The sequence below is a fragment of the Somniosus microcephalus genome, chromosome 5, assembly GCF_052327205.1.
Source record: "Somniosus microcephalus isolate GS21.2 chromosome 5, FLI_Smic_1.0, whole genome shotgun sequence".
NCBI classification, from domain to species: Eukaryota; Metazoa; Chordata; class Chondrichthyes; order Squaliformes; family Somniosidae; genus Somniosus; species Somniosus microcephalus.
The window spans coordinates 192,985,192-193,004,429 of record NC_140991.1 but is presented as its reverse complement, the minus strand read 5'-3'; the positions used below and the strand labels follow the sequence as shown (position 1 = coordinate 193,004,429).

At 49.7% G+C, this 19,238-nt stretch overlaps 1 protein-coding gene and 1 pseudogene across 1 annotated transcript in view; one reads left to right on the top strand and one right to left on the bottom strand.

Moving 5' to 3' along the window:
- The window catches only part of LOC147117496 (uncharacterized), a 118,298-nt gene that overhangs the window by 17,190 nt on the left and 81,870 nt on the right, over positions 1 to 19,238 (top strand). The window lies entirely within an intron of this gene.
- LOC147117495 (uncharacterized) overlaps positions 2,169 to 19,238 on the bottom strand; it is a 231,243-nt pseudogene continuing 214,173 nt past the window's right edge.

Sequence of the window (19,238 nt, the reverse complement as noted above, 5' to 3'; positions counted from 1 at the left end):
GAGATATTGAAAGTGCATAAAGTAGTGACTGTCATACAGCTGTACAATTTCAGGGCTATATCTCATACTACAAATTGAAAAATTGACTAACTTGATTGAGTTCTTTAATGAAGTAACAGAGAGGGTCGATGAAGGTGGTGCGGTTGATGTGTATACGGACTTTCAAAAGGCATTTGATAAAGTGCCACGTAATAGACTTGTAAGCAAAATTAAAACCCATGGGATGAAGGGAACAGTGGCAGCGTGGATACGAAATGGCTAAGGGACAGACAGCAGAGAGTTGTGGTGATCGGATGTTTTTCAGATTGGAGGGAAGTATACAGTAGTGTTCCCCAGGGGTCGGTATTGGGACCACTGCTCTTTTTAATATATATTAATGACCTGGAATTGGATATGCAGGGCATAATTGCAAAGTTTGCAGATGATACGAAACTCGTAAATGTATTAAACAATGAGGAGGATAGTAACAGACTTCAGGAGGATATAGACAGACTGAAGAAATGGGCAATCACATGGCAGATGAAATTTAATGCAGAGAAATGTGAAGTGATACATTTTGGTAGGAAAAATGAGGAGTAGAAATATAAACTAAATGGTACAAGTTTAAAGGGGGTGCAGGAACAGAGAGACTTGGGGGTGTATGTACACAAATCTTTGAAGATGGCAGGATAAGTTGAGAAGGCTGTTAAAAAAGCATATGTGACCCTTGGCTTTATTAATAGAGGCATAGAATACAAAAGAAAGGAAGTTATGCTAAACCTTTATAAAACACTGGTTAAGCCTCTGTGGGGTATTGTGTCCAATTCTGGGCACCACACTTTAGAAAGGATGTCAAGGCCTTAGCGAGGATGCAGAAGAGATTTGCTAGAGTGGTACCAGGGATGAGGGACTTCAGTTATGTGGAGAGACTGGAGAAACTGGGGTTGTTCTCCTTAGAGCAGAGAAGGTTAAGAGGAGGTTTGATAGAGGTTCAAAATCATGAAGGGTTTTGATAGAGTAAATAAGGAGAAACTGTTTCCAGTGGCAGAACAATCGGCAATCAGAGGACACAGATTTCAGAGGATAGGTAAAAGAACTAGAGGCGACAGGAGGAAAACATTTTTTACATAGCGAATTGTTATGATTTAGCATGCACTGCCTGAAAGGATGGTGGAAGCAGATTCAATAATAACTTTCAAAAAGGAATTGGATAAATACTTGAAGGGAAATAAATTACAGGGCTATGGGGAATGAGCAGGGGAGTGGGACTAATTGGATAGCTATTTCAAAAAGCCAGCACAGGCACGATGGGCCGAAAGGCCTCCTTCTGTGCTGTATCATTCTATGATTCTATGATAATACTTACATGAAGCCCTTTTTAAGAATTGTTGCTGGGTGCGCAGGTTGCCACGTACACCTAACTATAACATGCTAAGTATTCAAGCAAAGCATTCCATGTTCTGGTTCTATTATGGCAGTAGTGCATCTAGGTAACATAGTTCCGGGTGTCCAAGCTGTTGTATTTGTAGGCCAGATTGGTGCATACCATGGGTTCTCAGGAGCCATATATAGGGCACAAAATTTGGATCTGGAGTGCCCATTTTTTGGGTGCTACGGGTACCCTTAGAAGTCCAAAATGGCATCCGCGGCGCACGTACACACTTCTGATGTGAGTTGCGCTGGATGCCATATTGGTGAGGGCATTAGTGCGCGTGCAGTGAGCGTCCGCCGATCATGACCAATGTTCCCTTTAAGCAGCGCAGCTGTCTGTAGCTCCCATGCAGCCAGCGCATCGGCTTTTAAATAGAAAAATAACGCACACGCACGGGAATTTGGGTTGCGCAGCCTGTTAAAGGGGTCGGGCACCCAAAAAAAATTTAAGGGAACACTGATCATGACATCAATCAGCGTGCAATGTTGATTTGATGCCAGCGCTGCCATTTTGGAGCTCAACGCTCCAGCTAATGCCCTCTCTTAAACTCGTACAGCTGAACACGCATTCAGCAGCAGGAAGGAACCCCACCAACACTATTTAAAGGGATCAGCTACTACTTATAGGTTAATGGCTGGTTGATTTCTTCTGGCTGTTGCTACGATTCTACAAGTGTTTGGTGCTTTCTAGAGTTCTTTAAAGTTGCTAAAGTCTACAGCTAGTGGTGTGGCAGGTGCTGAAGAATTTTGTTCTGACTTCAAGGCTTCTGCACAAACCTGTTACTCCATGACATGGGTGCAGTAGTAAGCACTCCCCTTTGAATGCAGCATGACTGGGAGAATGAGCAACACTGAGCAAGACAAGCTGCCAGAAGAGGGAGAAGGAGGAGGGGGACAAGGGCTCTCAGTAGGAAGCCATATCCACCCAGGGTGTTCAGGGAGCAATTCTCCTACCTGAACCTCACTGAAGAACAATGTGTGAAACATCTGTGCTTTATTAAGGACGTCCTCGCTGAAATCTACAAACACAACTGCAACCTCAGAACAGGGCAAGGACTGCATTGCCAGTAGCTGTGAAGGTGACTGTGGCCATGAACTTTTATGCCTCGGGCTACTTCCAGGCTGGAGCAGGACATATTTGCAACATCTCTCAGTTTGCCATCCACTGTTGCATAAGGGGTGTCACTGAGGTTCTCTATTCAAAGAGAGCTGACTACATTTCATTCTCTCTTGCCAGAGAGCATCAGGCGGAGCGTGCATGCAGCTTTAGGAGGATTGCAAGTTTCCCCATGGTGCAGGGTGCCATTGACTGTATGTATGTCGTTTTGTGGGCACCGCGTATCAACTCTAAGATGTACTGCAACCATCCAGCTGGTGTGCGACCATAGGCAGCAAATTATACAGGTCAATGCCCGATATCCTGGCAGCAGTCATGATGCCTTCATTCTGCAGCAGTCCGCTGTGCCATCTGCATTTCAGCCACCATGACAAACCAGAGGGTGGCTATTGGGCAACAAGGGCTATCCACTGTCAACGTGGCTCATGACTCCGGTGCGCAACCCACGCACACATGGGCAGCATGGTGGAAGGCTGTTGACTTTCAGTGAGGGAGACTGCAGATGGCCTTAGAGGCTGACCTCGAGCAGCTCTGGGCCTAGAAGGTCCGGCTTTGGACCACACCATCTCGGCATGGGCAGCAGCAGTCTGGGCTGGCTGGCTGACAGGCAACAGCAAGGACAACAGCAAGGGCACTGGCGCAGTGGTAGTGGTGGGAGGATGAATGCTGTCATCCTGAGTGAGCACAACAAATTCGTACTCCATGGAGCCGTTGCCACTCGCCCGGGGCGGCGCCTCAGCAATCCTAATAATCTGCTGGAGGACAGATAGCTGGACTGCTGTGACAACCTGCAAGCCCCTTTGAACACTGGTATGCATAGCCATAATGGCAAAAGTCTCAGCTTGCATGGCAGCAGTCTGAGCTTGCATGGCAGCAGACAGACCTTCTGACGTAATAAAACTCACTACGCACTTGGTTTGAGCATAAAGCAAGGCTTTAATCAACTTGTTTCAGAACATGGAGGTCTAGTTGTACTTCTCTAGTTCCTTGTCTTACAAAATGTCCCTGGCAAGCTGGGCCCACGCCCGAGTATTTATACTCCTTGGATGGCGCCACCAGCTGGCCGTCTAGTGTTATTTCACGAGTAGTTTCTTGATGAATGATGAGATTTATAACATTCTTCCTGCCTAAAAGATTTGGAAGTCCGACGACTTCCTCTTAGCGGATTAGGCAGACCACGAATAGCTGCAGTCTTTTAGATTTTTGTTTATGGCTAGAAGGCACGTCTCCCCGGACCGTGTCTTGGTCCCTGGGCCGCTTGATCCGTACCGGTGGATCAACAGAGCCCGTGTTGCTCTGATCGACCCGAGGGAGGCTGGGGAGATCGTGACTCCGGGTGTGGGTCCCCACATGTGCAGAACTGGCTTCATCCTGTTGGATAGCCGGGGATTGACAGGCGTCCTGGCCTTGGGTGGCCATCCCACGGGGAGCGCTCGGCTCCCCGAGTGGATCTGGTGGGGCAGCTGGCAGTCTCTCGATGTCCCAGTTAGGGCGTCATCTTCGGGGGAGCGCAGAGTGTCGGCATCATCCCCCTGAGTCCCTCTATTGGTTGGGTCCGTGGAACCGGCCGGACAGGGAGCCAGGTCCCGGAGCGAAACGGTGGACTCCCGGCCATCAGGGTACAGCACATGCGCGTACGTGGGGTTGACGTCCGTGAGTTCTACCTCGTCGACGAGAGGATCATTTTTAGATGATCGGACGAATCTTTGGAGCAGCACGGGGCCGGGAGCTTCCAACCATGACGGTAGAGACGTCCCATGGGTGGAGCGATGCTGGAAGCTGAAGAATCGCTCGTGAGGTGTGACATTGGTAGACGTAGAAAGGAGAGACCTGATGGAATGCAACGCGTCAGGGAGCACAGTTTCCCACTGCTGGTCTGGTAGGTTGCGTGACCTCAGCGCAAGACGAACAGCGTTCCAAATGATAGCGTTGTATCTCTCAACCTGTCCGTTACCGATGGGATGGTACAGTGTCGTTTTACTTGTGGCGATTCCCCATTGGGAGAGATAACTTTTGAGTTCGCTTGACATGAAGGAGGGACCCCGATCAGAGTGGATGAAATTGGCCTTACCGCAAAGGGAAAAGACTTGATCAAAGCATTTGATCACTGTGGAAGTAAGCATATTGGGACAGGGGAAAGCGAAGGGAAAGCGTGAATATTCGTTCTCCATAGTCAGTAAGTGGGTGTTTCGCATTGAGGAAGGCAATGGCTCTTTAAAGTCAATGCTGTGTCGCTGCATAGGCTACATAGCGTGTATGAGCGAGCTATCCGATGGACGGAAGAATTGCGGTTTTAATTCCGCACAAATTCTACAGTAGCAGCACGTTCTTTTCACATCTTCTGTAGAAAATGGGAGATTTTTAGATCGCACAAAGTGCAACATACGGGTAACGCCAGGATGGCATAAGTCAGTATGAAGATCCGCCAGAGTCGAAGTTGACAAAGAAGAGCAGAATGCCCGCGTGAGGGTATCCGGGGCCACATTCTCTTTGCCGTGTCGATAATGTATGGTGTATCCAAAGGCGGCCAATTCCATCCTCCAGAGTTGTATTTTGTTATTCTTGATCTTAGTGCGTTTCCGGTTAGCCAGCATAAAGGCCACGGAGTGCTGATCGGTTATAAGTGTGAAATGGCGACGAGTGAGAAAATGACTCCATTTACGTACCGCTTCGATGATGGCCGTAGCCTCCTTCTCGACAGGAGGATAATGGAGCTCGCTACCCTGCAAAGTTCTGGACAGAAATGCAATGGGTCGACCACCTTGATTCAAGGTAGCAGAGATCGCCACATCCGATGCACCGCACTCGACCACGAAAGGAAGATTTTCATCAATGGAACGAAGTGTGGCTTTTTCCAGTTGTCGCTTGAGGAGGTTGAAAGCTGAAATAGCCATTCCCTCTAATGGAAATGACTTTGCGTGAAGCAGGGGCTGGATCTTGTCGCAGAAGTGGGGTATCCATTTCGCATAATCGGCGAACATGCTGAGTGACCAATGAAGAGAGCCGAGATTCGTAGAGGGAGGGAGCTCCTGAAGCGGATGAAGTCGCTCCGGATCCGGTTTGATGACACCGTTGCCCACCCAGTAGCCAAGGGTATTGACTGATGGTACTGATTTCACAGATTTGGACTCATTTAAGGTTAAGTTGGGACGACGGAGAACCTCAAGAAATTTCTGAAGGTTGGCATCATGCTCCTTCTGGTCATGACCAGCAATGGTGATATTATCCAGATATGGAAAAGTGTCCGTTAAGTTCTCCTGTTTGACTAGGCTATCCATTGCCCGTTGAAAGACGGCCACCCCATTGGTGACCCCAAATGGGAGGCGACAAAACTGGTAAAGCCGATCATTGGCCTCAAAGGCCATATATATTTTGTCAGAGTCCTTTAACAGCACTTGATGATATGCGCTCTTTAAATCAAAAGTTGAAAATACCTTGTAGTTGGCAAGGTTATTGACCATGTCATCGATGCGTGGTAGTGGGTAGGCATCCAGGTCGGTATACTGGCTAATAGTTTGCAAGTAATCGATGCAAAGACGTTTCTTATGTTGCTTCAGAGGATTTTTAACAACGACGACTTGAGCTCGCCAGGAAGATGAACATGGCTCAATGATACTGTCAGCTAGAAGGCGCGAGATTTCTGTCTCGATAAAGGATCGATCATCTTGGCTGAAACGTCGTGATTTAGTGACTATGGGCTTACATCGGGGGGAAAGATTGGCAAACAAGGAGGGCTCGTCGAGCGAAGCAGCCAAAAGCGCACAAAACGGTACTTTGGAAATAGTAAGCTCCGGCTTTGACCCTCCAAACTCGAAAGTGAGTCTTTTGTGTTGTTTCTGGAAATCCTGTCCCAGGAGCACATCACTGCATTGGTTCTTGAGCACCCCGAGCCGGGTGGAGAAATAAATGCGGCCATTGAGAATAAGGTCGACAAGACAAAAGCCGGAAGAATTGGTGGTCAGTGTCGTCAGAGCCATTGCAATTTCCCTGTCCGGATCCGGAGCGACTTCATCCGCTTCAGGAGCTCCCTCCCCCTACGAATCTTGGCTCTCTTCGTTGGGCACTCGGCATGTTCGCCTAGTATGCGAAATGGATACCCCACTTCTCCGACAACATCCAGCCCCTGCTTCACGCAAAGTCATTTCCATTAGAGGGAATGGCTATTTCAGCTTTCAACCTCCTCAAGTTTTAACTTACTGACAGCCCGCTCACTAATGAAGCTGTCAGAGCTGCATGAGTCGATTAGTGCACTCAAAATGTGTCCATTTACCGAAACCTTCGTGGCTGCATGGGACAGACTTTGGGGAAAAACAGCTGTGATGGTAGATGGGGCAGTTTTACCCTTGACAGCTGTAACCTTAGTCGTGGTTCTTGGGGGAGGAGCAGTTTTATAGACTGCAGCTGTAACCTTAGTAGTGGCTCTTGGGGGAGGAGCAGTTTTATAGATAGTAGCTGCAAAACTAACAGGAGCTCTCGACCAGTATACCTTAGAAAAGTGGCCTTTCTTACTAACAGCGGCTCTTGACTGGCATACCTTAGAAAAGTGACCTTTCTTGCTGCAATGATTGCAGGTCGCGTTACGAGCAGGACAAAATTTCCTATAATGGAACGCACCTCCACAGAAGAAACACTTCCTTCCAGATTGCCAAGATGACGCTAGGACGGGGTCGTCACCAGTGTAGATTTCTCGGGTAGGGTTGTCATCAACCAGGTTGGAGTCGTCATCCGTGAGGGCTTCCGCCCGAGGCCTATCGAAAGAGTCACTAAAAGTGATAGCAGCAGCCCGTGCACGTGGTGAAAGATAGGTGTCTGCATTCCTCTTTGCTAAGTCCAGAGAGCATGCCTGGTCATAAGCAGCCTGTAACTTGAGGGTTTTATTCTCCAACAGACGCTGACGTATGAAGGGAGACTCAATCCTATTAAAGGAATCACGAATTAACTCCTGGTACTGCTGAGCTGTAACAGCCTTAAGATTACAATCCTTGCTGAGCCTGCAAAGTTTCTGAAGGAATTCGTCAAGTGATTCCCCAGGTTGTTGTCGAGTTGTGGCCAGTAGATGCCGAGCAAAAATTTCATTTGGGGACTTGACATATAGCTGCTGTAGTATTTGGATAGTGGCGTCATAGTCTACACAGTCTTTGATATAATCAAACACATGAGGGGATACATAATTAGCAAGCATTCGTAACTTGTTAGGAACATTCTCACCACACTCCTCAAGGAAGTTGCTAAAGGTACGATACCAGTGTTTCCATACCTTAGTGGCTGTAAGTGAATTCAGGTCCAGGTCGAGACGGGCGGTGTAGTGTATGTACCTTTAAGAGGAACTATGTTTTTGAAGCCCTTGTATACTGTAGTACCAGTAGTGACCACTCGGGTATATAAGCCTGTGTAGCATCTTGTGTTGTTAGTTCACCTCCAGACTTTGTTCAGTAAACACTTGTTAAATCAACTCCTGCATTCCGTGTCTCCATTAACACACATCTAACAGGCGGGTCTGAGTAGTTTCTCCATGATGGATCGATTACTTGTCTGTGTTCCCTTCTACGGTTCGAGTCGTAGCTGGCTGTTCCCGAATCACCCAAAGCGTGGAGTTGATGTCAAGTTGATTAAATTGATGTAATAAAACTCACTACGCACTTGGTTTGAGCATAAAGCAAGGCTTTAATCAACTTGTTTCAGAACATGGAGGCCGAGTTGTACTTCACTAGTTCCTTGTCTTACAAAATGTCCCTGGAAAGCTGGGCCCACGCCCGAGTAGTTATACTCCTTGGACGGCGCCACCAGCTGGCCGTCCAGCGTTATTTCACGAGTAGTTTCTTTATGAATGATGAGATTTATAACACCTTCCATGACAGAAGCCTGAGCTTCCACTGCGGCACCCAGACGTTGAGTGGCTTCTGCTTGTGCTGCAATGGAAGCTGAGACATCGGCCATCAGATGCTGCATCGTGGTTGAGCCCATAAGTGTGCTAATGGAATTGTCCACCACTTCCATACTGGAAAGGATGGACTTCAAGCTCCGCACAAAGTCCTGTGCAAAGTTGGTGCCGAACTCCTCCATACTCCTTGACATTGCACGCAGGTTTTCTGGCAGTCCTGCCAATACACCAAGGGGGAAAAATTAGTTAGCGACTATTTTGGGTCGCTAATATCGCCTGGACACTAAATTTAGCACCTGACAAAAAATAGCGCCAGCGATCGCTAACTTCACTTTTAGCGCCCCAAGAGGGAAGTGGAGCACTAATTTAAGCACTGCACTTCCTTCTTAGAGCGCTAACCACGAATATCGGGGCGGTGCATTCTGCAGTGCTACGCACTGGGCCACGTAGTGCTGCCGCATGGAAGGGCTCTTCCCCTCATTAAAGGGGAGGGCCCAAACCTACAATTCTGTGGGGCCCTACCTGGACTACCGGGGAGCGAGGTGCCATGCTAGCAGCCCGGCACACAAAAGGAATGCCGGGCAGCCAGATCATGGCATGGACCCCATATTCAAAGACGCAAGGAGCTGCGACAAGTAAGTCGGACAATTTTTTTTCCCCGCCCGCCACATCCCCTTTATTTAGCGCCCGTGAGCCTCCTGCCACTCCATTCCAGCCCCCTGAATCGGTTGCTGTCATTGGCCGGCGCAGATTCAGGGTGCGCAGGCCAATCTTGCAGGTGGGGCGAAAACGGGGCGCCGTGCATGGTGATGATCTGCGCAGCGGAGTGGGGCGCTACCGGTTACCGCCACCACTGAACTCCCACTGAACTTAGCGGGAGTCATTAGCGGCGCCGCACCCGGGCGAAAAGTCGTTTGCACCCCGTTAGCGCCCCCTCGGGGTAAATGCATTGAATTTTAACCCCAAGCATTTAATTGTGCTTACCCATCAGCCTTATTCTGTAGCCTGTCCAATGGAAGCGCTCATCTGAGTTCTCTGCAGCAGAAGTCATATGCACTCTCGTCCTCTGGGAAGCTGGCACCTGCACAATCCTTGCCACCACATTAGTTGCAGGCCACTCGTGCCCGGAGTCTCATCAGGTGTAGATCCCGCCTTTATCATATCCACTAAATTACGCATAGTGTCAGTATCTGAGCTGGTGGCTGCGAGTGTGAAATCGAGTGACGGTGTTTCTTTATCATCGGTGTCTTCTTGCTGTTCCACTTGTTGCTCTTCCACCACTGCCTGGCCAGGTAGCAGTTCTTGGGTATCTGAAAGGAGAAAGACACAAGGGTAGGGTTATGGTGAGGGGAGGGGGGAAAGTAAGAGGTGCATGCTTACTCCATCTGCAGCTTTTAAATCAAAAGAGATTGTGAGATGAGGGGGAAGTGGGATGTGAGAAGGAGGATTAAGTATGAGGTGGCATAGTGGTTAGCACTGTTGCCTCACAGCGCCAGGGACCCGGGTTCGAATCCGGCCTCGGGCTACTGTCTGTGTGGAGTTTGCACATTCTCCCCGTGTTTGCGTGGGTTTCCTCCGGCTGCTCCGGTTTCCTCCCACAGTCCAAAGATGTGCGGGTTAGGTTGATTGGCTATGATAAATTGACCCTTAGTGTTAGGGGGATTAAATACGTGGGGTTACGGGGATAGGGTGGGATATGTGTTGGTGTTGGTGTAGGGGTTACGGGGATCGGGTGGGATATGTGTCGGTGCAGGCTCGATGGGCCGAAATGGCCTCTATCTGCACTGTGGGGTTTCTGTGATTCTGTGATACCATCATCTTCTATTGTTTTAGCCCCACCGCTGGTCATGGCCTCAGCAATGGCCGCTCCAATGATGGTGAGCAGCATCTCCTCCATGGGGGTAAGGAAATGTAGCTGTGCCTGTCCCCTGCTGGTTAGCTCCTGCTGCTTCAGGTTGTGCGCCACCTTGCCCTGCAAAAGAGAGGGAAGTGTGTCAGTGAGTGTGGTGCAATCTGTTTGGTTGATGTGGCTGTCATGGTTCAATAGCTGGCAGTGTGTGCAAGCTGTGAGATGTGGGTGTGAGGCTTGCAGCAGTGCTAAGTGTGTAAGGGTAACCTGATGCTTTGAATGTTAGGTATCAGCCATGATTAATAGAGATTGTTGGTAGGTGAGTGATGGTGCATTGAGCAGTTGCTGAGCCTAGTGGTGCAGTTGGTAGGATATGGCATTTGAAGATGGATTCACTAACCTTGACCACTTGTGTGAGGTCACTGAACTTTTTGTGGCAGTGCATCCAGGTCCATGAAGCTTGACTCCTGGCATTGACCATCATGGCTGTCTGGTCCCACTGACTTCTGAGAGTTTGTCTGGAGGGCCTCCTGACCCACTGTGGATAGTGCACATCTTTCCTCCTCGCCACTTCCTCCACCAAGGTCTCCAGTGCAGCTTTGGAAAATCTTGGAGCCCGCTCGCTCCCATGCTGTTCCACAATGACTTCCAGCATCTGCTCCAGCCACAATTCACCTTCCCTTTAAGAGGTGCAGACTGGCTTTAAGTAGTGCAGGCTAGCTTAAGTTGTGCTAGCCTCTCACAATTTTAGGCCCCCTGCTGAGGTGTGCAGACACTCAACAGTGCGGTTAGCACTGACTGCACACTGCATGCTGCAATCATGTTAATTAGCAAGCAGCACAAAGTTGTTGTGCTGCCTGCATCGGAAGCAATCATGCATCGCGATCTCCATGCCTGCTTTCAGGGACTATCGAATCTAGCCCCCATAAAGTTTAAATCAAGGGGGTAAATTCTCTATTTATATTGTTTTTCATGTTTTCATGGCTGTTCCACCAAAGCTACGGCAAACAGGAGAATCCCTGGGGCAATTCATCCCCCAAGTGGCATCCTTAGTTCAGTGGTAACAACAACATTTATATAGCACCTTTAATGTAGTAAAATGTCCCAAGGCGCTTTACAGGAGTGTTATCAAAAACAAAATTTGACACCGAGCCACATAAGAAGATGTTAGGGCAGATGACGAAAAGCTTGGTCAAAGAGGTACGTTTTAAGTAGCATCTTAAAGGAGGAAAGAGAAGTGGAGTGGCAGAGAGGTTTAGCGAGGGAATTCAGAGCTTAGGAGCTAGGCAGCTGAAGGCATGGCTGCCAATGGTGCAGCGATTAAAATCGGGGATGTTCAAGAGGCCAGAATTGGTGGAGCGCAGAGATCTCGGGGGATTGTAGGATTGGAGGAGATTACAGAGATAGGGAGGGGTGAGGCCATGGAGAGATTTGAAAACAAGGACGAGAATTTTAAAATTGAGGCATTGCTTAACTGGGAGCCAATGTAGGTCTGCGAGCACAGGGGAGATAGGTGAACAGGACTTGCTGCGAGTTAGGACACAGGCAGCAGAGTTTTGGATGACTCAAGTTTATGGAGGGCAGAACTAGTGAGGCCGGCCAGGAGTGCATTGGAATAGTCAAGTCTAGAGGTAACAAAGGCATGGATGAGTGTTTCAGGAGCAGATGAGCTGAGGCAAGGGCGGAGACGGGTGATGATACGGAGGTGGAAATGGGCAGTTGTGTGATGGAGCGGATATGAGTTAGGAAGCTCAACTCATGATCAGGTATAACACTAAGGTTGCGAACAGACTGGGTCAGCCTCAGACAGTTGATAGGGAGAGGGATGGAATTGGTGGCAAGGGAACGGAGTTTGTGGCATGAATCGAAGACAATTGCTTTCGTCTTCCCGATATTTAATTGGACGAAATTTCTGCTCATCCAGTACTGGATGTCGGACACGTAGTCTGACAGTATAGAGACAGTGGAGGGTTCAAGAGAGGTGGAGGAGAGGTAGAGCTGGGTATCATCAGTGTACATGTGAAAACTTATGTTGTATCATCAGATGATGTCACCGAGAGCCAGCATGTAGATGAGAAGTAGGAGGGGGCCAAGAATAGATCCTTGGGTCACACCAGAGGTGCCGGTGCAAGAGTGGGAAGAGAAGCCATTGCAGGTGATTCTATGGCTATGGCTGGAAAGATAGGAATGGAACCAGGCGAGTGCAGTCCCATCCAGCTCGATGACAGTGGAGAGGTGTTGGAGCAGAATATTGTTGTCAATAGTGTCAAAGGCTGCAGACAGGTCGAGAAGGATGAGGAGGAATAGTTTACCTTTGTCACAGTCAATCAGGATATAATTTGTGACCTTGGTAAGCGCCCTTTCAGCACTGTGACAGTGGGGGATACCTGATTGGAGGGATTCAAACAGGGATTTCCAGGAAAGATGGACATGGATTCGGGAGGCGACAACACGTTCCAGGACTTTGGAGAGAAAAGGGAGGTTGGAGATGGGGCTATAGTTGGCAAGGACGGAGGGGTCAAGGGTTGTTTTTTTGAGGAGAGGGGTGATGATGGCAGATTTGAAGGAGAGGGTGACAGTACCTGAGGAGAGAGAACCATTAACAATATCAGCTAACATGGGAGCCAGGAAGGAAAGTTGGGTAGTTTGCAGTTTAATGGGAATAGGGTCGGGAGAACAGGAGGTTGGTCTCATTGACAATATGAACTTTGAGAGGGTATGAAGGAAGATAGGAGAAACTGGGGAAATATGCAAATTCAGGGTTAGGGTGGGGGAAAACTGAGAGGAAGTTAGGCCCAGTGGGCTAGGGGAAGGAAAAGATTTAGCAGAGGCAGTTGAACGGATGTTCTCGATCTTTTTAACAAAAAAGTCCATGAGCTCCTTGCATTTATTGTTGGTGGTGAAGGAGGAAGCAGGAGAGGGTGGTTTGAGAAGATGGTTTGTGGTGAAGAGATGCCAGGTGTTATCTTTGCCTTCCTGGATGATCTTAGAATAATGGGCAGTTTTAGCGATGGAGAGCAGCACCCGATAATGCTTTATGTGATCCAGCCATATCTGGGGATGGATGGTTAAACCAGTTGTCCGCCAAAGACGTTTAAGTCTGCGTTCTTTGGACTTAAGGGAGCGGAGATGAGGGTATACCGGGGGAACGACTAGGGTGAGAATGTGTAATGGTTTTAGTGGGGACGGGGTATCAAAGCTGGTGGCGAGGGTGTGATTTAGCAAATCAGTAGCTGCAGAAATGTCATGAAGAATTGTAGGCCAAAGGTTAGATAGTTGGGAATTTGAAAGTGCAGTGGTAAGGGACGTGAGGGAGAGTTTCTTCCAGGGGCAGACACAGAAAGAAGTGGGGTTGAGAGTGGGAAGGGGAATATGGGTAGAGAGTGATATAAGGAAATGATCAGAGATTGCCTTATCAGTGATAGTTATGGAGGGGGTAGTGAGGCCTCGTGAGATGACAAGATCAAGGGGGCTGCCATGTATATGGGAGGAGAGTTTATGTGGAGGGAGAGATTAAGGAAGGAAAGGAGAACAGTGAACTCAGAGGAGAGAGAACAGGAACAGATAAGGTGGAGGTTGAAATAACCGAGGATGAGAAGTCACTCGGGGCAGAGGGAGGAAAGCAGAGAAGATATCCCAATGGGTGGGCGATACAGAACAAGGATTTTAAAAGAGAGATGTGAGGGATGGAACAAGGTGAGATGCTCAAAGAAGTTACCAGAGGAGTAGGGAGACAGACCAAGGTATGATTTAGAGATAAGAGCTACACCACCACCGCGCGTTTTTGGCGGATCAAATGGTGGAAAGTATAGCGAGGTGGGGAAGTTTTATTAAGGGGAAAGGTATCATCACCCCTGAACCATGACTCCGTCAAGGTCATGATGTCAATATGATCACCCACAATAAGCTCATGGATGGCAAGGCCCTTATTTACAAGTGAACGTACATTTTGAAGGGAAATGCAGAGGGGCAGATGATACCCAATTTACTGGCAGAATCCAAAGGGGCAAAGCAGGCAGGGAACGGCAGGAGTTCGGCAAGATTAGCCCACAGCAGGCGTGTAGGGCGGGAAGGGCGAGGAGAGAATAGGGTGGGGCAATTGGGGTTGCTACTCATTAGGAGGCAGCGACAAGTGCCTCAGTGAGCCTTTCGGAGGATGCCAAGGGAGGCGCAGAGGGAAGCTGTAGAATTATTTAAGAGGGAATCAAGTCTGGGACAGCAGTAGGAGAATAGGAAAGACGATGAGTACTGAAAAATTGTGGTTTGTGAGGGTAGAATACCCAAGGGTGGAGAAAAGAAAGGAGGCATGATGTCGAGAGCGGTAAATAAAAAGATCAAGGGAAAAAAAGGAGAGAAAAGAGGAAATAGAAATGATGGGCTCAAGTCTGGAGCGGCAGCCAAAATGCGCACACGAATGGACCCTGGGAAACAAAGTTACACTGACGTGGTTACATGCTAATTCATGGAGTAGAGAGGAGACAATACGTTAGAAAAACTAGATTTAAAGTCCGAATTCTGATTAAATTAATATTGAGTGAATTTCCCACAAATTGATGTCTGGATCCCAGTATTTGACAGGAAGAGCATCGGGGTGTGAATTTACAGTAGTTTAAAAGTTTCTTGTGGCAATATTAGAATCATTTAGAACCCAACTGTTCCACATGGAGATAAGTCAATCTCTGGTGTCTGTGGATGGATCTCCCAGGAATCACTGATTGGTGAATCTAAAAGTCGCAGTCGTGAAACTTCATTTTTCAACTGTCAAACTGAGAATCAAGATCGATTATATTGAAAATAAAATTGATTAAAAAAAAAGATTAATTATAAATTAATTTAAAGATCAGAAGTTGAATGAGTGAAAAGTTAAATAATTCTCTCGCTGTCAATTCTGGTAGATCTAAAGGCTCAGTGAGAAGTCACCATTCGAAAGACTGTTGATCCAACTGCCAGTAAAAAATAAGGCTCTTGGGGTGATTTGAATAGAGACCCCACTCTCTTGCGAGTCCTGGAATATTGAATTCCTTTAATCCCAGCCCAGATTTATAGGAAGATAAATTGATTCCGTATAAATTGATTGAGATGCCGAGTCCGACTACATCCGGAAATGAAATGTAACACTCTCACCTATGACACAGAAGGTCATGGCTGCAAGCCCCACTCCAGACACTTGAACACGTAATGAGGGTTGACACTCCAGTGCAGTACTGAGGAAGTACTGCACTGTTGGAAGTGCTGTCTTTTGATGACACAAACCAAGGCCGGAATCTTTACTTTGGAGCCGGGTTGTGTACGTGCGGGCTGCGTAGCAGGTCGGGAACGCGATGCAGTGAACAGCACATTCTTCAGTATGACTTTTATTTAATGGGCCCAATTAATCCAGTCATGCGCGTTTCCCGGCCCAATTAAATGGAGCAGGTCTGATGACGTCATCGATGACTCATTTCCAGCAACATTATTTAAAGCAGCCATGCACACATCTCATTTGAAGGTTGATGTAGGAGTGAATAATTTAGTATCCAGAGGTCTGAGTAGCGTTATAAAGCTGATTAAAGTGTGAGTCATGGAGCCACAAAGGCAGAGGGCTGCACCGAGATTTAACGATGCCTCCCTTGGTGTTCTGGTGCAGGCAGTAAGAGCACGCAGGGAGGTCCTCTTCCCTGACAATAGGTGCAAAAGACCACCCAAAGACACAGAAAGGACATGATTGGAGATCACAGAGGAGGTCAGCAGCAGGGATGTGGTCAGGAGGACGTGGATCCAGTGCAGGAAAAGATTCAATGATCTCAAGAGGTCAGGAAAGGTGAGTGCAATGCTACACTCACCTACATCCCGATGCATCTGTCACCACAACTCCATCACCCTGCCTTCCCAAGCCTACTCCTGCACATCATTGCTCACACCAACCTACCTTGCAGGTCCACCCATCCTTTTCTGTCTATGTACATACATCCCCATCTGACTAACCATCCCTGACACTCACCCTCATCCTAATGCAATCATAGCAAGTAATACCACAGAAGGAGGCCATTTGGCAATTTCACGCCACTCCCTCATAGTCATCCTCTACAGATGTAGCCCATCCATTCCTTACACTCATTCCATCACTCTCACTCAAAGCATCCTTCTTTCCCATCCTCCTTTCCCTCCCACAACAATAGGGAGCGGCAGAGAACCGGAGGTGGCCGTCCAGTCTTCACTCAGTTGACACCAGCAGAGGAAGAGACCGTGTAGATCTCTGGAGTTACACAGCTGCTGGCGGTGGGAGACGGAGAGAGGGGGTCATCCCAGTAACCCAGTCACAGAATTATATCTCCTACAACCACATGGCATACAGCAGTCACTCATATGGTGACTGATGTCAGCAGCCAGCGAAATGTCATCATGTAGCATTACCCATTCTTAATATAACACTTCTAATTCATCTCTTTGCTCTCCCACAGGTCCATCAAGTCCCCCCCTCCCCCACTGCCCAGCCACAGGAGGAAGACAACTCCTCAGAGGAAGCTCCAGCCTCTGAGGGTGCACCCTCAGCAGACCCAAGTGCAGCCAGCACCAGCACAGATGCACACACCTCGGTGGGTCCTGTGCACCATAGAGTAGAGTTGTCACCTGGTGTCTCACACTTCACAAGTGAGCAAGAGCAGATGGTGTTGACAGGGACAGCAGTGGAGATTCCTCACCGGAGGGCACAGGATGCTCCAAACCCTGCTGAGCTGATGCTGAGCCTCGAGGGCCATCGAGAAAGAGGGTGATCTTGGAGGGGCAGCAACAATTGCATGAGACTCTGGAAGCTTTTGCAGCCACGATGTCTGCAAATGTGCAGAGAATAGAGGAGTCCATCTCCAACATGAGCATCACCATGTCGCAGGCAATGGCAATGATGTGCTGTTCCATGGAAAGGATGGCCATGGAACAGCACGTGTGCATAGAGCAGCAAATGCGCCAGTTACACGAGCACATGCGTGTTGTGGACAACAGATGGCAGACGCTCATAGACCTCGGCCTAGAAATTCATTGTAGCCACATTTGGGGCGGTAAAGTCGGGCGGCCGCTAAAGTTTGCGCCCGGCGCAAAATCGAGGCCACTTCTCCGATATTCATTAGCTTCGCCCTAAGAGTTTGCTCAAGCGCTAAAACTGCGCTGCACACCTCTCTTTAGGCGCTAAGCCGGAGGTGCTGAGCGAGAGCGCCGAGGCCGGGCGCAGCGCAGGTGCGGCCATCTCGTGATTGACAGCAGACACCCTGGCGCCGGCCAGCTCTTAAGGGGGAAGGGTCGACTTGGTCTGCTGCCACGCCCTGGATAGTGGAGCCCTCCAGCTAGGCCTGAACACTGCTGCTGGACCCAAATAGCGCCTGAAGCCATGCAGAAGGCCCGTGAACGAGTGCAGCGCTTCTCAGAGCTTGATCTGAGTGTGCTGGTTGGTGCTGTGGAGAAGAGGCGCCATATTTTGTACCCGGCCAATGGCAGGAAGGCGCCGGGCCGCGTCTACCGGAGAGCCTGGAGGCATGTCGCCAGCAAGGTGTCAGCCAACAGCGAGGTCCCCAGGAGCGGTGTCCAATGCCGCAAAAAGTTTAATGACCTCACTCGGATTGTCAGGGTGAGTACCCTTTCCAGTGTCCTCCTCATCCTTGCATGTGCACCTCACATTATGGGCAAAGGGACTTGAAAGCCCTAATGGCCAGCCCTCATGCAGCAGCTATGGGACAGGCATGAACATCAATTGCACATTCTGCACTTAACACACTGGCCAGGCTATTCCACCATGGGAGGCAGTGCACACAAGATCAGGGCGACACACTAGCCAGGCTATTCCACCATGGGAGGCAGTACACACAAGATCAGGGCTACACACTGTACTTAGAGGCTGTCCTTTCTCTTGCAGGCCAAGCTGGCCAATAATAAGAAGAGCCGGACTGCGACCGGGGGAGGCCGACCCCAGATCCAGCTGCTCACCGAGCTGCAACATCGCGTGGAGCGCATCATGGGTGGCCGGGTGATTGGCCCCGTTGCATGTGGAGATGCCGACCCTGTTCTGGGCACCAATGGTAAGGACATCACCTTTTGGACCTCTCTCGTCCCACTTGCGCATCAGATCTACATCCTTTGCCACTGTCCGACCAATGCGCTGAATGCCACCACTCATGCATCCCTCGCTGATGCCCTCTCCTCACTCTAAAGCTACTCTTGTGCCTTCCTGCTTTCAGATGGTGAGGAGGAGGTCCCTGAACTTGCCAGTGACAGCCCCTCAGAAGAGGAGGAGGAGGAGGAGCAAGAGGAAGGCGGCCCATCAGGGGAACCCTCAGCCGCGGCAACCCATGCGAATGTAGGGGACACGTCTTCCCTGGAGGGGAGCGTGGCGGAAGTGTCGGAGGGGAGGGGAGCTCATGGGACCTGCGGCCTGCAGAAACGCGGGAGGGGGGTGGAAGCTCAGCGGCCTTCTCCCCAGAGGGGGGAAGGGTTGGAGGGGAGTCCAATTGCTGGGCCCAGCGGCGTCCAGCAACGCAGGAAGGGTCGGCCAGCTCGGCGGCCTTCTCCCCAGAGGGAGAGTCCGGCCTCCAGTCCGGAGATGGTCTTCGCCGAGGAGATGGAACGCCTCGAGGACTTGTCCGCGGACTCGGAGCACCGGCACACGGAGCTCATGGGGGTAGTGGCACGGTTGCCTGAGGCCATCGAGTCCCTCTCTCGGAGTGTGACCGACGTCGGGTCCTCACAGGCCATCAGTTTGGCGGAATTCGGGGCAGAGCAGGCAGCGAGTCGGGCGGCATTCGGGGCAGATCAGGCAGCGAATCGGGCGGCATTCGGGGCAGCTCAGGCAGCAAGTGGGCAGCTGATCAGTGGTGCCGTGCAGTCACTGGGTGCTCTGATGAGGTCACTGAACAGGGCAACACGGGCACTCACTGCTGCCACACTCGCTGTGTCAGCCAGGCATCGCCAGGGCACCTGGCGCGCTGCAGCAGCACAGCGGTCTGTCCCTCGGCAGA